This window comes from Piliocolobus tephrosceles, chromosome 2, assembly GCF_002776525.5.
Source record: "Piliocolobus tephrosceles isolate RC106 chromosome 2, ASM277652v3, whole genome shotgun sequence".
Classification (NCBI taxonomy): domain Eukaryota; kingdom Metazoa; phylum Chordata; class Mammalia; order Primates; family Cercopithecidae; genus Piliocolobus; species Piliocolobus tephrosceles.
The window spans coordinates 12,460,137-12,482,253 of NC_045435.1; positions in this window are offsets into that span (position 1 = coordinate 12,460,137).

Genomic DNA, 22,117 nt, shown 5'->3' on the forward strand with positions numbered 1-22,117 from the left:
GAAAATTGGGCATGCAGCACAGAGGGGAAAGATTGCTGTTTTGTGGAGATGTTCTATTTAATTAGGTGACATTTAAACAAAAATGTAAAAAAATTGAAGAAGTGAGACATGAACATATCCAGACAACTATTGGAGACAGAAGGAACTCCAAATACTAAGATGCGACTGAAATGTGCTTGACAAATTAAAGAAACATAAAGGGAAGAAAAGGTGGAACAAGCAGCAGAATTGTGAGAAGTAGGTTGAAGATAGGGTTGGGGACTATATCACAGGTCTTTGTTGGATTACTCCTGGGGTTTGTTTGTTTGTTTGAGACAGTCTCGCTTTGTTGCCCAGGCTGGAGTGCAGCAGCACAGTCTCGGTTCACTGCAATCTCTGCTTCCCAGATTCATGTGATCCTCCTGCCTCAGCCTCCCAAGTAGCTGGAACTACACCATGCCACCACAGCTGGCTATTTTTTGTATTTTTAGTAGAGACAGGGTTTTGTCATGCTGGCCAGGCTGGTCTCGAACTCCTGACCTCAAGTAATCCACTTGCCTTGGCCTCCTGAAGTGCTGGGATCACAGGCGTGAGCCACCATGCCCAGCCTTACTCCAGGTTCTTGTAAGAAGTTTACCTTTTATTCTGAGTAAAATTTGAATCCTTGAGTAGAGGTTGTTGAACTGAAGGCCATAATTTATTCTGTTTTTAAAAATGTACACCGACTGCTGTATTGAGAACAGTCTGCAAATGAGCATTGAGAGAAGCAAAGATATCAGAAAGGAGGTCACTGCAATAATCCACAGGAGAAATATTACTATGATGAACAGCAATGTTAGCTATAGAAGCAGGAGAAGGTGTGAGAGATTCTAAGCCTAAAAGATTTGCTAAAAGACCCAATATTTGGTATAAAAGAGAAATTCAGTGGTAGCTTTAAGAGGACTGTGACAGGAACAGGTTTGGGGAATGAAGGTGGGAGGAAGTATCATGATTTGGGTTTTATAAATGTTATGTTTGAGATATCTCTTAAATACCCAAGAAGATTTGAGAGAAGCAGTTGAGTAAATGAGTCAAGATTTCAGGTCCTCAGCCTGAACCGAAGATAGAAAGTTGTAAGCACTATAGATAGTATTAAAGCTATCTTTAGGTATAAAAGTGGTTCAAGGGGCAAATCCTAGTAACTCCAATATTTAGAAATTACAAATTTGAGAAAGCATCAGCCTGAAAGCAAAACATAATAGATTAGTTTAAAGAAGAATAAAGAAAATCAGGAGTGATAAATTGCAAGTTAAGAGAAGAGTTTCAAAAAGAAAGTGTGGGCAACCATGTTAAATGCTTCTGTTAGGTCAAATAAGATGATAATTCAGAATTCATGATAAGATTTATCAACATACAGTTCTTGTCAAATTTAAAAACATGTTTTTGTGGAATAGTACCAGAAAAAGTCAATTGGAATGCATTCAAGAGAAATAGAGTGGCAGGAACTGAAGACGTGAGTGTTGAATATACAGCCTAAAGTAATCTTTCATGGGTGAAACATGGGTGCCGAAAAAGGAAAAGATTTAACAATGGCTGTAAGAGTTTTCTTCTTTACAATTAGAAAGTTGAGGACAGAATGTAATAAGATGGGAGGGTCACATTAGTGGACTATTTTTTAAGAATTTTTTTGTTCTTTAAAAGAAGTGAAAAAATGTGGATTATATGTATATTTTGTATAGAAAACATCACAAAAACTTGTATATTAATGAAATACTAGTAATAGATATGTAGCACTTAAAATGTGCCAGGACCTATGAGTTTATGTATGAAATCAATTTAGTCTTGACAACAAACTTATGAGGTAGGCACTATTATTTTCATCCTCTTTAGCTAGATGAGTAAAACTGAGAAACAAATTAACTTGTTCAATTTCACACTGCTAATAAGTTGCAGAGCCAAAATTTAAGCCAAGTTAGATCAGCTCCAAGGTACAACACTTCTTGAGTGTAGTAGGGGAAAAAATAGATGATTCTGAAAAGAGAATGGATAGTAATTGAAGCAATATATTTTATTAGGCACTGCTATGTTTTGAATATTTGTGCCTCTTCCAACATTTGCGTTGAAACTGAATCCCCAATGCAATTGTATTAAGAGGTAGAGCCTTGAATAAGTGATTTAGTCATGATGGCAGAGCCCTAATGAAGGGGATGAATAATCTTATAAGAGAAGTACAAGGGAACTGTTTGTCCTTTTTTCCCTTCTGCCTTCCACCATTTGAGGACACAGCATTGGTGACCTCATGAGGACATAGCATCAAGGCACCATCTTGGAAGAGGAGAGAGCAACCCCCATCTGACACCAATGCCAAAACCTTAATCTTGGATTTCCCAGCGTCCAGAACTGTGAGAAATAAATTTCTGTTGTTTACAAATTACTCAGTCTCAGGTATTTTTTTATTGCAGTAAAAGAGACTAAGATATGCACAGAGACAGAATTTAGTAATCAAATGGAAGGGTTGCCTTAGATAGGAGAAAGTACAGTTTATCCATAGTAACAACAGGAGAAGAAGTGCATAAAGATGCCATCACTGCTATGTTGAAAGGGATTATGGTGTGCAGATGTAGAAGTTGTCTTCTAATTGTTTCTATTTTCTCAGTGAAATAAAATTAAAATAAAAGTCGTAAGCCAAGAGTGAAAATGAAATGAGATGTTGCACAGTTCAGAGTAGAGAAGAACATGTAGGTAGTTACCGAGGAAAGTGGAAATTGAGAGAACTAAACCAATGTGTCATTATTGCAGGCACCCTTGTGGGAATGATCAATAAATTAATATTCATGAATTTAAAATAGTAACATTCATCATATTTGGGTGCTTTTGACATGCAACTGCATTGACACAGGTGATGTCTGGTTTTAGACTGCTATAACTATTCAGAAAAAAAATTTCAAGGATTACCTCTGTTAGAAAAAAAAGTCACACATTTTTCTTCAATCTCAACTTACAGCTCCTTATTATCTATTCTCACTTCCGCCCCAATCAAATGAAGGTAAAGATAGACAGAAACTTGACATTTGAATATGACTCTATTAATTCCCAGGAAAGAAAGAGTCTATTAAATGTGGATTGCTATGTGCCTCTTCTCTTTGGGTAACCAATTGTATCTGTAATATTAGTTTAGTACAAATGGAAGGCTGGAAGTGTTATCAGTTTTAGTAGGCAATTACAGTAGTGGGCAAATATTTTTCATTATATGAGTCATTCTTTCATTTTATCTTAATCTGTAATCTCCTCTTTTCCACATTCTGTCTCTCTGAAATGGTGAAATTATTCATAAGTTTTTCTTTTCAATTTTGTACCCTTGGTTTTGTGAAGGAGGAAAAGGGAATATTGGTGGCAGTATTTACTGCACTAATTTCTAGAATGTCTGGTATATAACTAACATGGTAATTTTCAATGGTCATGTTTTAAAGTTATTTTTCTACTTCTTTATTTTTTATTTTAGTGCTACAGATACATGTTCATTCCAAGATTTTGCTTTCTTCACTTGTTTATTTTTTGGGGGGGAACAAGCTGTGTTATTAGCTTGTTTAACTGTCATACAGGAATTCCTTCAATTATCTGTTTACTAAATAAGACTATAGTTCTGTTCTTTTAAAATTAACACATTTGTCTGAATTTTTCTTGTTGAGATAGTATGTTCTCAATCTAATGTATGACTTCATACTCCTGTTTCTGAACAGTGGAGCTGGATTTGCCCATCAAAAACCTCTTAGCAATTCCGTTTTGTGTATGTGTTTTTAGCAAGGACTACTGGGATTGATCAGAGTATCATATTTTCTTGTTTTTTGAAATACATAAGATTCTTTTATTTGTATTTGTAGAAATACAATAGACATACTATAAAATATCTATTGCAAAATTCTAGAAATATCTGAAGACAACAGAACATTTTAAAAAGTACATTGCTAAGATTTGAAAATGAAAATAAATCCTTAGAGGCTACTAAAGTGGTTTGTGGCATATACGGAAGTAAAATATATAAGAGTCAAGGCAAAAGGCCAAGAAGGGGAAATGGAAGTATTCAGCTGTAAAGTTATTACAGAATTCATTAAGTACTATCAGTTCAAGCAAAGGTCAAAGGTAAAAGGGTCAGAGTTTCTGGCTTTGAAGACGGAGGAAGGCATTACTGCTCAAGGAACATGGAAAGTCTCTAGAAACCGGAAAGCAGCAAAATGGGCTCTCCTCTTAAAACTAAAAAGTAACACAACCCTGTAGATACTTTTACTATAGCCCCAAGAGATCCATCTCAGACTTCTGATCTGCAGAATGCCTGATAATAGATTTTTGTTGTTTCAATCTGTGCTAATTTGTTACAGCCATAGTAAATACCAATAAAATAAGATGAGATAAATTAATAAAGCAATAAAGAAACAGAAAAAAGCAAAAATAAACATAAATCACAATGAGAAGTAAAATATAACAAATTTCATGTTAAACAATATGTTGACATAACCACAAACAGGAAAAGCTCATAGAATTATTAGAGTACTTCTGAAATCTTATGAAAATCCATCTATAATTTATTTCTTCCTACTAACTGTCTAATTTTAATAGTGTTATTGATATAGACAGAAAATGGAAATAACCATGTAAGTTTGGAAACTTTTTGAAATTATTCAAGTGTTTCCATAATCTGTCCCACATAAATGCAGAAAGCATCAAGCCTGGAGGCTTCAGTCATGCATAATATGTAGTATTCAAAGATTAGATAAATTCACTATTATTTAAACCATTCCAAACCACAAAAAATGGCTTAAAACTTATTTCAACCACAATAAAAGCAAAAATCTAAAAGAAAATATTTGTCATGTTAATAAAACAAAGAAGAAAAAATATGCAATGTTAGCTGCAAAGTTATTTTTCCAAAATTTTAAGCTTCTTCTTTGTTTGAGAAAGAATAGAAGAAACTTTTAAAATCTGAATAACATGAAATTCCTTTGAAAAGGCAAAAAATCAAAATAAATGTAAATGTTAAAAGCTATTACTTTACAAATGGTGATACACTATATGGCTTTTCCTTAAAGTCAGATACAAGAGATCAGTGGCATTTATTGTATTATTCATTATTGATATTAAAGTATTAGGCAATACAAGTAAAATAGAAAATATGCCATTTAAAAGTTGAAAAAAATTCAAATATTCATTATTTATATAAGGTAAGATTTCATAGTTGAAAGACCACCAAATCAGTTGAATAATGATTGGGAAAAATAATATGTCTAATAACAAAAATTTATTTAATAAGTGACTTGTCTATGTAGAAGCAGCTGCAAGTTAGAAAATATATTGCATAAATAGATTGCATTTTAGACATAAATTAAAGTGACAAATATACCTAAATGTAACTTTCATAAAAATAGCCTGGAAATATGTGGAGAAAAAGGTAATTTGTCCTAGGTATATAAAGAAGCCTTCTTTAGTGTAGGTAATTGGATATTGTTGTTCTTTTAATTTACATGATTATTCCTAAAACAAATCCTTTTCCAGAAGAACATCAGGTAAAAACTTATTTTAATCACGGACTCCAAATCTCCAAGACCTGAAAACAGTTTATTTGAGGATGAAAAAGCTTCTGAAGGTGTTTGTGACTAAGGATTCGAGTGTTACCTTGCATTAAATGTAATAGGGGATTAGCCCTTGATGCCTTTCTTGGCATACGTTGTTGACAATAGCCAGTCATGCCCAGGAAAGTCAGCATTCATAAAACTGTAGCTGACCTGGCGATTTTGAGGATAACCCTCACTCAGAAAGAAGACAGGCATTGCTCTCCTGCAGAGCAATTCTGTCCTAAGTAAAACATTCAGGATACACATAATTGTTGTAACTCTTGAGAAGGCTTGTGATCTCTGTGTGCTAAAAATGAAATAAAATTATAGTCTCTCTTTGAATGCTAGGATTGAGGAGACAGCTAGTAAAGGTCACTGATATACTGAATAAAAGTCACAATATCCAGGAAACATAAATTCATGCAATGTTCTAAGAATTTGAGAAAATAAAGAGAAACTTTCAGGGTAACCTTAAAGAGTTCTAATCAAAGATACTGGAGAACATGATGTGGCAAAGAACATAAGAAGAGACCACAAAGATTAATGAATATAAAAAGAAGGTAGCATACAATGCTACCACTTAGTGGGACTGCATTTTATAAAAAATATGTAAGTAAGTTCATTTCAATGGGAAAAAAGAAAAAAAAAAAAAGACCACAATTATTTTATCATGTCTGGCACAAATCCATGTTTCTTTAATGAGATGTGTGCTTTTCTACGATTTTGTATAGAAAGACTATTGGGAAAATTGAAAAGTGTTTTAGTTGAATTCAGCATTGTCTTAACTGGGTAAATATGTTGAATGAATATGAAATTGTTAGGAGTTGAGAACAAAAATGAACAACACAGAAAAAAATATGCATTTTGTATTTGTGAGAAAGTAGATTTTGATTCTTACAAGCGATTAAGTCAGAGTGGTATCACATTTCTACTAAGCAGAGAACTCTAAATAGACTATATCTGAGGGAAAATATATAATATACCTAAACTTTAAGAAAGAAGTTTTATTCTATTATAAATAAGGGAGAAGTAATTCTGTACCTGCGTATCAATCTAAAATAGATACTCCTGTCTCCCCTAACAACAACAAAAAATAGGTACAGATGTGGTAAAAACCAGAAAGACTTTTAGGGGATGCAACTCTTGAGTTCTGTGATAATGAGCTATTAACCTTAGATACTACTTAAGCATGCTAAATACACAAATACCAATGTGATCTAGTGGCAATAATTGAAATAATTGAGCATATATGTTAACAAAGTTTCCCCACACTGCCCTAAAAAAGAGGAAGTGCTTGTTGTGAATTTTGGGCATTATTCCCATCTCAGGTCACACATTGGAAAGATTTTGATACAAGGTTAATTGTCTTGATTTTTTTTTAAATGTGTATCTTTCTTCTCAGAGAATCCATAACTCATTACGTAAGAGACTCTGTAAAAATTACCTACATTTACCATGGATCTTGCTCTGTAGTTCAACCTCTATAAACTCTCTGTTTACTTCCTAAGGTTTGAAAGCTTTTGATTTATAAAACCTAAGTTACCTTTCCTTATCTTGGCAATTTTTGCAAATACTAATCAGCTACCATATTAATTTCAGTTAATGATTTTGTCTACCAAACAATACAAGTGGATCACATTTTTTTCTCACATTTTAGCAAGTAAAACACAACAAAATCAGTCAACACTTCTTCTAGAGCAATTTCAAAGGCATTTTCTGTACCTAAGTGTTTATGAGAAACACTTTACATTAAGGCAGCTATTTTTCTTTTTAATTTTGTTTGCAAATATAATTAAGTGTCATTGGTATTAGTCAAGTAAACTCTGATATTCCACACAGTCTCTTCTTTACGATACATCCAGCAATAATCCCCAGCCTTGTTGAGTTTGTTTTAGTAACAGGATCTTCAGTGAGCTACTTTCCCTCTTTTGCAATGTTTTCTAAATACAAAGATCGTTATTGTATAAATACATTGATTGATTTCTGTCCATCTAGAATTATAAAATGCTATACAATGTCCATTAAAGTTGTGTTAATATTTTTGCACCTCCTCAGAGCAGTAATTCTTTTATTGAATGCCTGAGATGATGTTTCTTCATAAAACATATGTATATTATGGAAATACTGTTCTCAACTAGGTAAGAGTGACTTCTTAAAGATATTTGCGTAATTTCAGTGTTTGGAAGTTCTAATAACAAGCTTTGCTTTAAACTATAGATGGTGATTGAAATAAATATTACATGAATCAAAAGCATCTATAAAAAATGAGAGAGGCAGCTATCTTCCAAATGAAGAGTAATTCAGTCCACTCAAGGGTGTTTATGTTTGAATAAGGCAATAAAGCCCTTTCAACATGGCTTGTATATTAATATCATTGTTATCAGATGAAGGAATTAAATTTAAAAGTATTGATTAATGTGTAGAGAATACATACAATTAATGTGTTTTAAATATATTTTATATCCTAATAACACAGCGTAAACATTATTTTCAAGTGTTTGTATATGGTCCAGTTTATGTTCACCATTAGCCTAATAAATTACAGACATAACACCAAATCTTTTAGTAAAAACCCACTGCCAGTATTCCAAAAGCGTGGCAAGAAGGAGCTCCAAACAAAAGAAGAGTAATAATATGCTAATAAATATTTAGCAGCCAGCTCCTTAAAATAAAACCAAGCAAAACAACCAAACAAAATAATCACCAAAAATATGTAGCATTATCAGATTTTCATGGTGCAAATATTTTCTCTGTGGCCAATTTCAAGCTGCCATTGGCATATCATTAAAAACAAAACTGATAAGAGACATGCATCATTGAGGTGGCTTCAAAACAACACTGGAAAGCTTAAACAGTGAGCAGAGAATCCCCAAAAAAGTCTACAGTTAGTAGACTCCACGACGGCACGGGAATTGACTGTCCTGACCACAGCAAGCTGCTTCTCATATGTATGTGCTCAATAAATAGTTACTAAATAAATGTATGTCTCAAATGAGCAACAGTAATTCTTGAGCTAGTGAAATCACATTTAGTATACTTTATTCACTTATGGATTTTACAATTTAATGGGGATATAGACAAATAAGGAAATGCATCAGAGGATAGTGAGTAAAATGTGGATACATAGTAATAGTATATCACAAAGGAATATCTGAAAAAAATAAGATTTTGCTGATATAATTTGAAACTTTGAATTTATAGGACAACCATGTTCAAATATTTGAAGTGTCATTTAGAGAGACATTTGATTTTCCAATGGTATGACTTTAAAAAATAAAAACAAGTAAAGGAGACTATGTGTAGATATTATTTAGCTGACTATGAAGATGATTATTTTCAACAATTTGAAATTTTCAAAGACATAGAAAAACTCTCTAACAATTAAGGAACCCATTAGCATTGGTCCAAGAAGGAGAAAAACTTTATTAAAAATCTTATTCTGGAAATCCAAATGCCTAGTAGAAGGTTAGACTGCATAATCCCAAAGTCTTTGGCAGTGTCTAGATTTTATGATGATGTGTAAATAAATCCTATAGCAGGCAGAAGTAGCCATTCATTCTGATCCCTAAAGAAACGCTTTCTGTATGTTATTATACAATCTCCCCATAGGTGGAGCTGTTCCACAGTTACGCAGATGGATAGAAAATTCTCCACTTGTGACTCACGGGAAGTCTGCTTACTTTGGTTTCTCAGAAATCATGTTTCAACAGCATTTAGAGAAAATGAATATTTTATTTATATAATGTGAGTAGGGGGCATGCCTCCTTTTAGGATTACTATATGAAAGTATTCTTTTTTGTCACAAAATAAAAATATTCTCTACACATATACCATGGAACATATATGTGTATATGAAATGTCAAATAATTTTTTTTCCCAAATTACTTCAGATATGTTTAGAGAGAAGAAACATATCTGAGACCAAAACTTCTATGAGTGCACCTTCGCCTCATTTCCTGATGGGGATATATATGTTTTTCCATAGTTTATATATTCTGACATTCTTTTTTACCCTACCCTGGGAAAATACTGGTTGCTCAGTTTTTGTTTCTCAAAGTAAAATACAGTCATTGTACTGATTTTCATTTTTTTACCATGTTTTGCCAACTAAATGATCATTTTTAAGCCTTTCTTTAATAATAACTAATGTTTTGGCAGACATTTAATACTTTGGGCTGTCAATATTGTCACCTAAAAATGGAAGAGATTAAATTAAAATAATTTAAGAACACTTTTATTTGTATAATCCTTATTCTCCAAGAAAATTATTGCAACACTTTGTTGTGTGGTTTGAGCTGTTACTTTGTATCAAGCTGTAAATTAGGCACTGGTGACAGAGAGGAATAAACTCTGAGGCACAGGGATTGGTGAATAGGCACCATCATCTAAAGTGTTGTTAAAACATATGCTCACCTGTGCTCAAGCTACAGTGTGGGTACAATGGCACAGTAATTTGCTCCACCAAGAGGACAGCATAGAGGGGAATGCATCACAGGGGAAGGAATATTTGAGCAGTTTACAAAAGAGGAGCAAAAGTCACAAAAGGCTCATCATTTGTTACCTTTTAAAACAAACGAATATATTTAATGCATATATAGAAGGTATAGTCATATAAATAATTCATATGGTTCCACCTTACATGTTTAAATTATTTACAATACCCTTAAGGGTCATTTACTTTCAAAAGGATAAATAAATATTAAGATATCTGCAGATCATATAGTTGTTCATATAAGTTTTCTTGTGGTAGTTCTTCCAAATCTAGAATTTCACTAAATTGTAGGACTAATTACCTCCACTCCCATTAAGTATAATATAATTTTTGCAGGACTATCAGTTATCAAATATACCTAAGAAAATCATGTAAAGAAAAATTTCCAAAGATTACCAAATTCTAGGTCTTTGTCTATGAACAGAGAAACCTGAAAGTGACAAAAACATTCTAGAATTAAAAAATAGTGTTCACAACTTGTTTAGCTGAAGTTAAAAAAACGTCTACCTTATCTTAGTTTACTTGACCTTTCACCTTTATTAAAACATGAGGACAACTTCCTTCCAAAAATATATTCCCTTCCCTGTTCAGTCCATGCTTCTTTGCACCTCCAGACTTTCTATCACTTCTGCTGACATTACTTTGTCAAGAAAACTGCTATATGTCGGTGCATCTCAAATTTCTGTTTCAGGACTTCTACTCTAACACATCCCAATACACCCTCAGGTCATCTCCTCCTTCTCATAACTTCAGTTATTAGGTGAGAAATTGGATCTCCAAGCCATAATCTCCTGTCTACATCTTCTTTTCAGTCTCTCACATAGTCAAAGATTTCACGAAACATCATGTTTTTCCCCACAAAGTGCTCATCTTCTTTTTTTTTGAGACTGAGTCTCGCTCTGTAACCCAGGCTGGAGTACAGGTTCACTATCTTGGCTCGTGATCCCAGGTTCAAGCGATTCTCCTGCCTCAGCCTCCCAAGTAGCTGAGACTACAGTCGTGCACCACCACATCGGGCTAATTTTTATATTTTTAGTAGAAACGGGGCTTCACCATGTTGACCAGGCTGGTCTAGAACTCCTGACCTCAAGTTATCCCCCTGACTCAGCCTCCCAAAGTGTTGGGATTATAGGCATGAGGCACCACGCCCAGATCATTTCTTTTTCGTATCGGAAAAGAGTGCATCCATGGAATATATATCAAGGTGTAAGGCCAATATTCTTGTCTTTTCTCAAATCCTCACCTGGTATATCTCCAATCTACTTTCAAAGTAGGTATTGTTTTCATGTTTAGTGCCCTCCATCTCTACAGCCCACCCATGAGTCCAGGCCACAGTGTTCATTGAGTGCTGTAGGATCCTCCAGATGTGTATCATGGTCAGACTAATCACAGTCTCTTACTGCTCTCATACCTACTGTTCTGTCTGCAAAAAAAGTACTTAAAAAATACTTATACCGGCCGGGTGCGGTGGCTCACGCCTGTAACCCCAGCACTCTGGGAGGCTGAGGCGGGCGGATCATGAGGTCGGGAGATGGAGACCATCCTGGCTAACACAGTGAAACCCTGTCTCTACTAAAAAATTCAAAAAATTAGCCGGGTGTGGTGGCTTGCGCTTGTAGTCCCAGCTAATCTGGAGACTGAGGCAGGAGAATGGGGTGAACCTGGGAGGCGGAGCTTGCAGTGAGCAGAGATCTTGCCACTGCACTCCAGCCTGAGCGACAGAGCAAGACTGCCTCTCAAAAACAAACAAAAACAAAAAAACAAAAACAAAAAACATACTTATACCTCACTTCTGCTTAATCTAACATTCTAGTATTTGTGCTTCCAGTTTCAGCTTTCCCTAGCCATGCCACTTCCCAAACTCTAGTTATTTTGACTTTAGTATTCTTCACTTTTACTTTGAAGCAATTAAAAAACTTGTAATTTTTAATTTAATGAATATATTTTCTCTAAAGTCTACCTGACCCTGAAATATCCTATAAGAGTTACGCTAAGTTTTAAAGTAGATAATCATTTCTATATAAATATGCTGCCTTATTCATATCATATATTTTAAATATGCAAAATTATATATATATATATATAATTGTAATGTTTCTAGAGACCAAGGGAAAATTTCATCTTTGCCCTCTGAAAGTTTGCTAAAAATTGGTGAGAAGCAGCAGATTAATAGGAGAAAAGGCATGCACATTTATATACCACCACTTTACATTACATGAAAGCCTTCTGAATGAGGACCTTAAGATACAGGAAAAAAATGTTCATTTTTATGCTTAGGTTCAAAAAGTACGAATAGTCAAGTAGAAAGACAGTTGGACAAAAAGGTTATGATTTAATCCTTAAAGACTGAGTTGGGATCTGCCTGACCTGTCCAGATTCTTCTTGGCCTCTCTGTGAAGCATTCCTTCTTTATTGGTGTGTGACACCTGTCTCTGGAATGTGGGTCTTCTGACATACCATCAGAAAAGCTAGGTCAGATCATTTCTTTATGGCAGTTTTTAAACAAAAAGGAGTGGGGAAAGGTTTGAATAATTTTAAACATTTAATCTTGGCTTCTTGGAAAAGGGGTTCTGGTTTTGCTGACCCACTTTGGGTAAGAGAAATTCTAGTTTCTATGGTTATCCTTGGGGGAAACTGAGAAGCGGGAGATAGCAGGGCAGGAGAAAGTCAGAGAGAGTTGCTTCTGAGGACTTCATTTTGGAGTATCATTTTCTGAGACCCTTCGTATCATATGTATATTATTTACATATATAATTAGCATGTTTATTTTTTTCTCTTAAAAGTATATGAGGCCGGGCGCGGGGGCTCACGCCTGTAATCCCAGCACTTTGGGACGCCGAGGAGGGTGGATCAAAAGGTCAGGAGATGGAGATCATCCTGGCTAACATGGTGAAATCCCGTCTCTACTAAAAATACAAAAAATTAGCCAGGAGTGGTGGCGGTGCCTGTAGTTCTAGCTACTCGGGAGGTTGAGGCAGGAGAATGGCGGGAACCCGGGAGGCGGAGCTTGCTGTGAGTCGAGATCGCGCCACTGCACTCCAGCCTGGACGACAGAGTGAGACTCCGCCTCAAAAAAAAAAAAAAATATATATATATATATATATATATATATATATGAGAATCATTCTATTAGAATATATGGAAAAATTATTTAGATTTGTTATGTATACTGAAAGTGACTTGAATGAAGAGAGAGAGACAGAGAGAAATGAAGTGGGGGACCAGGGAGGGAGGTAGTAAGAAGGAAAGGAGAGAGTCTTTGCAATTTTTAATTTTCAGAAAAAAATAACAGTAGTAAAAATGAAAATTTTATATGCCAGAGAACTACTGTGATGATTCTATGCTAAAGTGTTAGGTTTACTTGTTAAAACAGTTTAAATCAATCTCACAGCAATAATGGTTAAAACATAGTTGCTTGTAACAGCCTCCTAGCAGAAATTCACATCTGAGATGACACATTATCTTCCCCAGAAATTTGTCTTCAACCCAACAAATTTCAGCTGTTTAATGAATGATATTTAATGTGTATTGATCCAAAATGGACATCTCAGAGAATAATGGAGTGAAGAAACAAAGCAATAATAACAGATGACTCAAAACCGAGAAACACTTTTTAACTGAAATATTGAATGATAGAGATAAGGTTTTTTTTATTCACTAAAACTAGCCAGAGGTTATTAATTCTTAAATTCCCTTTGAAATAGAAAGGGCTAGATATTCATCCACAGAGAAAAATGTTTATGGATTTGGTACCGATTTGGTACCTGAATTAGCTGTTTGAACCCAAATATATGATAGGCACACTAGACATTTCTTAGTACCTTTTGGCCTTAAGTAATTAATATACCTTTCAGAAATCTTAAGTATACTATTAAAGAATAGGCTTTTTTAGTTTAACATTTGCAAAATAAATATTAAAAACATAATTTCTAGCTTCTAGAAATTCTAAGTTTGAATATAGCCATATGTGTAATATCCTCTCACATTGTTTTCTCTTTTTTTATAATTTTTCTTTAAAATACCTATAGGCAAATTGAAAGCCAAAAGAGTGAAAAGTGGAAGATGGAAGGTAAGGTGGCTTGTAATGAATGAATCTTATTAATCATATCTACCAGATTATATCTCTTTTAGCATGAGTATTTACATGGCCATGAACTATACCATCGCATTCATTCTAGGATCCTTTGCTTGGTATTTGACATAAAGCTGTTAGGGAGATAAAAATGAGAAGAGATGACGAAAGTTTTCTATAACATTACATATATTGTCAACTTGAAACTAAGAATTTTACAGGGGAAAAATATGTCAGAACTCCAGTGCTAAATCATTTTGAATTGTGGTATAATTTTGCTATATAAACAAATATAACTTCATCATGAAATCTCCATGCATGGGCTGGGCGCGGTGGCTCAAGCCTGTAATCCCAGCACTTTGGGAGGCCGAGACGGGTGGATCACGAGGTCAGGAGATCGAGACCATCCGGGCTAACACGGTGAAACCCCGTCTCTACTAAAAAAATACAAAAAAACTAGCCGGGCGATGGGGCGGGCGCCTGTAGTCCCTGTTACTCAGGAGGCTGAGGCAGGAGAATGGCATAAACCCCGGACGCGGAGCTTGCAGTAAGCTGAGATCCGGCCACTGCACTCCAGCCCGGGCTACAGAGCGATACTCCGTCTCAAAAAAAAAAAAAAAAAAAAAAAGAAAAAAAAAAAAGAAATCTCCATGCACATAGGTCTTATGCAGCTAAATAGAAATCCAATGCAAAGTTGGCCGGGTATGGTGGCTCACGCCTGTAATCCCAGCACTTTCACTGAAACCCCGTCTCTACTAAAAATGCAAAAATTAGCCAGGCGTGGTGGTGGGCACCCCTAGTCCCAGCTACTCGGGAGGCTAAGGCAGGAGAATGGTATGAACCCGGGAGGCAGAGCTTGCAGTGAGCTGAGATCACGTCACTGCACTCCAGCCTGGGTGACAGAGCGAGACTCCATCTCAAAAAAAAAAAAAAAAAAGAAAGAAATCCAATACAAATTTAAAATTTAAAATTACACAATTTCAATGAAAATCAGATGAATAATTCAGTTACAACGAGATAGATGATGCTGTTAGTAAAAGCTGATATGCTGCTAGTAATGCTGCTAGTAAAGCTAACTTGTACCTCAAAACGTGAATAATATTCAGACAACCGCTACAGTATGTGTACCTATCTATGCACAATCAGTTCGCTGTAATGCTAGTTTTAAAATTGCAGATTTGTTCCAAAGTGAATGATGTATTAGGGAACGACTTAAGCATAACACAAATTTTGTGCTTGCTTATGAGTGATATCTTCCATGAACAAGTACACGAATGCAGAAAACTGCCACTGAGTGAACTGAACTCAGTAGGAATACACAAAACACACACACTTCAAACATTTCCCAGCCTCCTCAGTCCACTTCATTTGATGTGAGCCACACCCATTCAAATCTAGTGTGACAACTTTTCATGGAATTTCAGATAACCCTCTTTTCACGACTTTTCAATAACTCACAAGCTGCAATCCTCTGATGTCTACTTTCCAAGAAAACTTCAAGGTAAAATGTCGCATTTATTCAGTGTTTGTGCTATGATTTTTATTAGGTTCCTTTTTTACTTTTTTTTTTTTTTTTGAGACTGAGTCTCACTCTTTCGCTCAGGCTGGAGTGCAGTGGCACGGTCTCAGCTCACTGCAACCTCTGTCTCCCAGATTCAAGCGATTATCCTGTCTCAGCCTCCTAGGTAGATGGGACTATAGGCACGGGCCACCACACCCAGCTAATTTTTTTATTTTTAGTAGAGACAGGGTTTCACCATGTTGGCTAGGCTGGTCAAAATGCTGACCCCAGGTGATCCACCCGCCTTGGTCTCCCAAAGTGTTGGGATTACAGGTGTGAGCCACCGCAACAGGCCTTAGGTTCCTATTTTTTTATGTCACTGACAAACATTTTTAGCATTGTGTACCTAATTCCAATTTTTCCATAAGTCCCATGTTTTTTATGGTGTGATTTTGCATAGAGTAGTGATTTTTAAAAACACATGATGTGTTATAACTGGCCATATCATGTACCTGCGATGGTTCAGTGTTTCCATAACAGTTCTATATGCTACATAGAAAGCTTCTTGGAAAGCTTTGCAAGTTTGGGGAATTATGATTTATGCTCTTCACTAGGAATAAAGGCAGAGTTCATATATTTAGTACACTTTCATCTTTCTTCTGATTCCAGCTAAATTCACAAAAACAACCGTGACTCCAGTGGGTACTTGACTAAAAAATAATTAACATAATGATTAAAATCACTTAATCACTAACTTAGTTATTATTTTTTTAGATTGTCTTCCAAATTTAAAAGCAATAGAGAACTCCCCAAATTCTCAAATTTGACAAGCCATTGTCTTGCAGACACTGAAGTGGCCTGGATTTCAGAAACACTCCATTGCATTTCCAAAGCGTGACTTAGTACCAAAAGAAGCAAACCATACATATGATTCTAACTGCATTTTCAGATTAACCACGTACACAGAGCTACAAATGATGTCTCATTCTCCAAATCTCCTTGTCAGCCCCACAATTAAAAACATCACTAACTTCACTAACTTCCTAAGTCTTAGATAGACTCATGTTATCTGGCTCATCTAAGTCCTTTATTTGAACTGTGGTCATTACATCTTAAAAAAAGTCTTTATAAGCCCTCCATTCTTCTACTTATGAATCTGATAAGCAGTAATATGCCTCAGGGGTTTGGACACTTCTGTAACGTGTGGTGTTGTATATAATCTGGACTCCTGTGATTGAACAGGTTTATAAACTCAAAAGTTCCTCAGAGCTTTGAGGCAAAAATACTTATAGCTTGAAAGTAATTGGTGCAATTTTGTTTACCTCAAGTAGCCCAGAGGTACTTGGTGCTTATGAGAATAGTTTATGTTTTACCAAAAGATAACCTGTTCAGGGAGGAGTGACACAATAAGAACAGAAGGAAATTGTTTATTTGTTTGTTGGTTTGTTTGTTCAATGATAATTTGAACTGATTGGGGAAAAGCGCAATGCAATAGTCTGAGAGAAGTATTTCCTTAGGAGTCAAGAAATAAGATCACCAGGTTAAAAGTTTAGATAAAAAAACGAGATGGAAAGCACCATCTCATGTTGTTTTGTACCCTGTAGCACAATGTCTGCAATGGAGATAAAAAGTATAAAGATATATTTTCAATAATACTGTCAATATGCTGCAAGAAATTCTTCCAAAAATAGTTGTTTAAAAGTCCCTAATATGCCCATGTGCAAATGCAGTTGTTTCTAAGATGATTTAATTGGCATTAAGTATTAAACTTAGAGTGCAGTGTAACATTATGTTTTATACATTATTTTAAAAACTGTTTTCTTCCAAGTGTAATATTTTCAACCATGGAAAGCCAATTCTATATTATGTGTCGTTTTAGATTGTTTTAGTTCAGTATGTAAGGAAGCCTCATTTAATGAGTTTAATTAAATGTGTCGCTAGTTACAGTGAAGACTGTGGTGCTGATTAGGAGTTCACTACTAGTATTAGGGTAAAGGTGAATTCAGGCTGAATCAGAGGAGAATCCACAAAGAACGAGAATGCTGGGGAAAAGAGGAACGTGATTCTTTATGCTGTTCGTTACTCTCAGGATATCCCAGCACCGAAGCTGTGCTGGCAGCTTCAGTGATCAGAAAATGTTAAACTGATTAGAAGTCAAGTAGAAGCAACAGCACAGCTTTAGTCAAAATGCCCGGCTTGCATGGGATCTGGCAGTAATTTTCAACAGGGTCTTATCAAACGTGTTGTCACTGTCAAATTATTCTGTAGCCACTTCGCATTCACTTCAGCTGTTCTTGGAAGCAGAGTAGCATGGATTCCAGTAAAACCAGCCTAGGCCTCTTGTTCAGAATGACTGTCAAGGGAAGGTAAAAATAATTCTCTGTTTCCCTCTCTCTCTCTTGTTCTCTCTCTCTCTCTCTCTCACACACACACACACACACACACACACACACAGGTGAGGGCCTCCTCCTGGTTTGAAGTAGTCACAGTAACATGTGAGGCAATTCACAATGTCCACGTGTAGATAGAGAAGAAAAAAAAAATCACAACGTGAAATAGAAAGTGAGCTAGGTCATTGAGGTTTTTGAGGGTGATATATAATACAACAACAAAAACAAACAAACAAAACAGAGCCTTGCAGTTAAATGGGATCTTGGACATTATCTGAGTTTACTTTATTATTTTATGGAAATAATTTTAAGCCTCGGGAAGGTTAGAGGACTTCTCTAATGTCACAGAGGCACCAAGAGTTGTTTAAATTTCTAATAATTCTCAGTATGTGACTCAATGAAAGGAAGTCTTATGTTCAAACTTTTAAACAGTTTGATATGATACCAATGTAATAATAACACTGTAGAGGTTTTGTAACAAGCTTCTTGTCATTAACAAACATGCTAGTGCTTCCTGTTAAATTTTATTAATGTATTGGAAAACAAAACAAATTTTAGTTTTTCCCACGTGGAGGCATGTAGAATTCATTTTTGAAGAAATGTTTAATTTAAAGAAAATTTTAAAGTATTTGGAGCACAAGTTAAAAAGAATACGCTAAGAAAAATTAAGAGTAGTATCTTTACGAGTTTAATTTTCAACAGAATCTTTTCAAATGTCACATAGATTACCTGAAGTCTGATTACTTAAAATATTGGAAAAACAAATATCTTTAAAAAAAAAAAAAAAACAAGAAATAATTGCTAATTTGTGTTTGAAGCTGAATGGATACTGCAGTTTTTTATTTAACTTATTTTTGTATTTTGATTTCTAGACATTTTAATGAAATTTCTTATAGAAACAATGTAACCAGAACTAAATTATGTTTTTTAAATGACCTATTGTATCTAACTGTCATTTTCTCATTCAGATGTCAAATTTGTTGATTTTACATTGCCTTCTACTTATGCTGATAAAATTATAGTTTTGACCAACTATGGTTGTGATATTTTACTCAGATTCTTTTTACTTTTATATCATTTACAATTATATCCAAAATAATGTCATGTGCAAACCTAATGGTAACCTTGTCATTATTAGTTACTTTTGTATTTGCCACTATTTAACTCCTTATTGGAAGTGATAGCAGTAATCATATTCCTTGTATACAGTCATGCAATCAATATGGCACACACTGATATCTAAATCATAATTGATACGGAAAACTGATTCTTAAAGAACAAGACAAAGCTTAACAAAAAGCCAGTTCTGCAGATAAGTGTAACTAAGAAAAGAAAGAACAAAAATATTTTGCACAAAATGGCACAAACAGTAGTAAAATTAAAAATACAAAGGATCAGGAGAAAATAGAATCATGAATTCCCAGGGAAGAAATTAGGGGTAAAGTATCATAAGCGGAGAAATCAACCAATAGGTAAATCACCTAAGTTGTGGTAACAGATAGACATCAATACTGGATTTAGAAAAGATCATTTGTAATACCAGTCAGAATAATTTGAGAGAAGAGGAAAGATGGAAATTTTATTGTAAAGAATGCCAAAAAGAATAAAAGTCAAAAATGCATACATATGTATATGTGAGTGCATGTATATGTAAATATTTTAAAATCTACGTCTAGAATTTTCAGCCATTTTTTCAACACTACCTTCTCTGCTTTCTCTAAATTTATTGAGACTCAGTGTCTTATTGAAACTGATCAGTTAACTGATGGTAGCGGTAACTTCACTCTTGGAGTGATTACATTTACTGTTTCATTAAAGTTGAAATGTGGAGCACAGTCTCACATTTTTCGTAAGGTGATCTGGCTACTCTTTTAATGCTCTGCTTTCCCTTCCATTTGCTTCTTACTAGTAATGGTGCTTTTGGGAGAGTCAATGTGGACTATTGGCATAGCCTCAGAGTCCCTGATCCACACAGGCTCTGCCTTCTATTATCAGGTAGATAATAGAAGACCTGGTACCATCACCTCAACCAAGTCAGGTCTCCACTCACATCACCACACACAACAAATGTCCTATTAGAACTATTCATCTCTGATAGATATTTAAAGAAAATTAATTCAATCAAGAAACTTATATTTTGGTTAAATCATCACTTTTAACTTTTTTAAACATTCTGGGAAAGGGGTTTTGTAGCAAAGAAACTGTCAGGCCTTGTTAATCCACAGTTAGTCCCTCTACATACCTCCAAGTCTGACCCTAAAAGGTCCTTAAATGCAAAGTATTGGAAAACAGTGCATATGATTTTAATACTTCACTTAAAGTCCAAAATTAGCTTAGCTGAATATTTACATACATATCAGTGTTGAACTATAAGTTTTCCTTGATATGTATAGCAAAAAACAAATAAATCTTTGGATGTTAGTTGAGTGTCACTATGAAAAACTGACAGCAAACAAAAATTTTTGAGACACTAGATAGCCAAAAGATCAGATGTAAAAAGATTAAAAAAAAAAAAAAAAGTGAAATGACGCTGTCAAGGCTGTCTCCCCAGATTCTCTTGTATCAAATTCATTTTGTTACAGACAGCACAAAAAAGAAAGGCATATTTCTAGTCTATCTGAATCAGGACTGTGTGTTTAGTTGGATCATATGTTACCTGTCAAAATACAAACCTGTTCAATTGTGATCCAAAGCTTCACATAGAAATTCTATCAAGGAGTCATCTAATAACACAGTCTTTATTTGAAATAGGCTTTCAGGACCTGGCCTCAAACTAACTCAGTTACAAACATACAGAAGCCTATTTCTGCCGGTGAAAATCAAGTCCATTGTTGTTGTTCAGTAACTTCTAAATCCCTTCACTGAACCTCCAGCACCAGTTTTTAACACAAAATTCATCTGTCTTCTTTTGAATCCATGAATTATTTCAGATTCATTGCACAGTAAACAATCCACAAATGAAATCAGCTTCTTATGTTTATTCCATAGTTCCAGTTACTTGTGTGAAATATTTCAGAATTATTTTATGAAGAGGGCTCAAAAACATTTGTGTTTTCTGTTTGTAAATGGTCTGAGTCACTCATTTTAACCATACAAAGGCAAAGAAAATTGAATTCCTTGTCCTTTTTAATGACTGTAAATTTCTGTTTTTTCTACAAATTTGTACACGTGTAGCATTTTTCTCAGTGCTATTCTAAATGCTTAATATTTAAATCTATTTCAGTTTCATTATAACATATTTTCATTTGAACCAAATTCCTTGTGAAAATATGGGAAATTCAAAATCCTTTAACTAAGAAGGAAGCTTGTTGCCACTTGAATTCTTATAGAACTGTGATCAATGCTGGTCTTTATAGAACTAATGATGATGGATCAATTGATGGTAGCATTTCTGAGAAAACACAAACCGTGGCTAAGGGATGTATTATGGGCAGTCACTTTTCCACTCACCCAGGCAATGTAGTGAAAAGACAGGATAAAACTCATGGCAAATAAAAGACAGATGCTACCCAGGTCTACAGAGAGGAGTTTCTAGATTAGAACTTACACTTAGAAAATACTATCTGACTTAATCTGGTTTGTTTACAGAATGTGATAAGCATTATATTGAAACATTGAAAAAATCTAATTTAATTGAGAACTATTTTATTTAATTATTTACATAGACTGTAAAATATACTAGGTATGTTTTTTTCACTATTGTATATGACAATTAAAAGGCTAAGAAGATGTTATGCAATTTGTATAAAACTATAGAATTAATAAAAGATATAGTCGTGATTTGAACCCAGATTTTTGTGGCCTTAGAGTAAATTGTTTTCTAGCTATGACAATAGAATAGCCTCATATAGTTAGTTAAACAGAATACTTGGGTAATGAAATGTTTCTGCAGTGTATATAATGGCAAATCAATAATTGGAAAGGCTCAGAAAATTGCTAAAAATATGTTCAAATCACATACACAAGCCCTAGTGAATAGATGAGAATTACATAAACATTATATGCATTTATTGTTTGAACCCATAAAATAGGCTTATAAGAAAAACCTTTTAGATAATCAATTCAGTTTGTGAATTCCTGTAACCAAAACACTATTCT